The sequence below is a fragment of the Wasmannia auropunctata genome, unplaced genomic scaffold (genome assembly GCF_000956235.1).
Source record: "Wasmannia auropunctata unplaced genomic scaffold, wasmannia.A_1.0 LD336106.1, whole genome shotgun sequence".
Taxonomy (NCBI): domain Eukaryota; kingdom Metazoa; phylum Arthropoda; class Insecta; order Hymenoptera; family Formicidae; genus Wasmannia; species Wasmannia auropunctata.
The window spans coordinates 10,119,197-10,120,450 of NW_012026784.1; positions in this window are offsets into that span (position 1 = coordinate 10,119,197).

Genomic DNA, 1,254 nt, shown 5'->3' on the forward strand with positions numbered 1-1,254 from the left:
TTGGACAGGTCGCAATTTTTCCTTATAGAACTCGTCGAGAGGAACAAAATAGGTCCTTTTTACCATGCTCCTATCTCCAACCGTTTAGCTGATCTAATTCGTTTTTTGTTTCCCGAATTCAAAAATGATTTATTAGTGAAACGAAGACAGATAGGGGCATGGTGAAAAGGACCTTTCTTGTCCCTCTCGTCGAGTACTATAAGGAAGGGTAAGTCTCGAAATTGAAAAAATATTTTTTTGAAAAAAATTAATTTTTGTTTGGAATTTTGGACAGGTCGCAATTTTTCCCTATAGAACTTGTCGAGAGGAACAAAAAGGTCCTCTTCACCATGCTCCTATCTCCAACCGTTTCGCTGATCTAATTCGTTTTTTGTTTCCCGAATCCAAAAATGACTATTATTAGTGAAACAGACAGATAGGGGCATGGTGAAGAGTATCTTTTTTGTTTCTCTCCACGAGTTCTATAAGGAAAAATTGCGACCTGTACAAAATTACCAAAAAAAATAAATTAAAAAAAAAATATTTTATCAATTTCGAGACCTTCCCTTCCTTATAGTACTCGACGAGAGGGACAAGAAAGGTCCTTTTCACCGAGTCTCTATCTCGCTCCGTTTGGCCAGAAAAACTCATTAAAGTTTAGTAAAAATCGAAAACTTATCTTAAGAGGTAGACGCTCGCTCGGAAATATTATTTTTTCTAGCGCTCAGCTCCGGTAAGTAACGCTCGCTCGAAAATATAGATTTTTCGAACGATCACCTCGACCAAGTTGTCTCGCTCGAAAATTATAAATTTAATTCCCGCTCGTAGGTGTTCGCTGTTAATAAAAAAGTTGGTGTCTAGGTGTTCGTCGTCGAGAGGAGGTTTTTTCCGTCGAAGAGGGTAAGTGTCTACGTATCGCTGTCGTAGAGGTAGATGTCTAGGTATCTTTAACGTGTCCGCCGTCGAGAAAGTCAGTGTCCAGGTGTCCGTCGTCGAGAAAGGAAGTGTCTACGTGTTCGCCGTCGTAGAGGTAAGTATCTAGGTATCTTTTACGTGTCCGCCGTCGAGGAAGTCGGTGTCCAGGTGTACGTCGTCGAGAAAGAAAGTGTCTACGAGTTCGCCGTCGTAGAGGTAAGTGTCTAGGTATCTTTTACGTGTCCGCCGTCGAGGAAGTCGGTGTCCAGATGTCCGTTGTCCATGAAGGAAGTGTCTAGGTATTTTTAATTCGGTTTAAATGTTATGTAGGTGTATACTATTTGTTATTTTTATGTATTT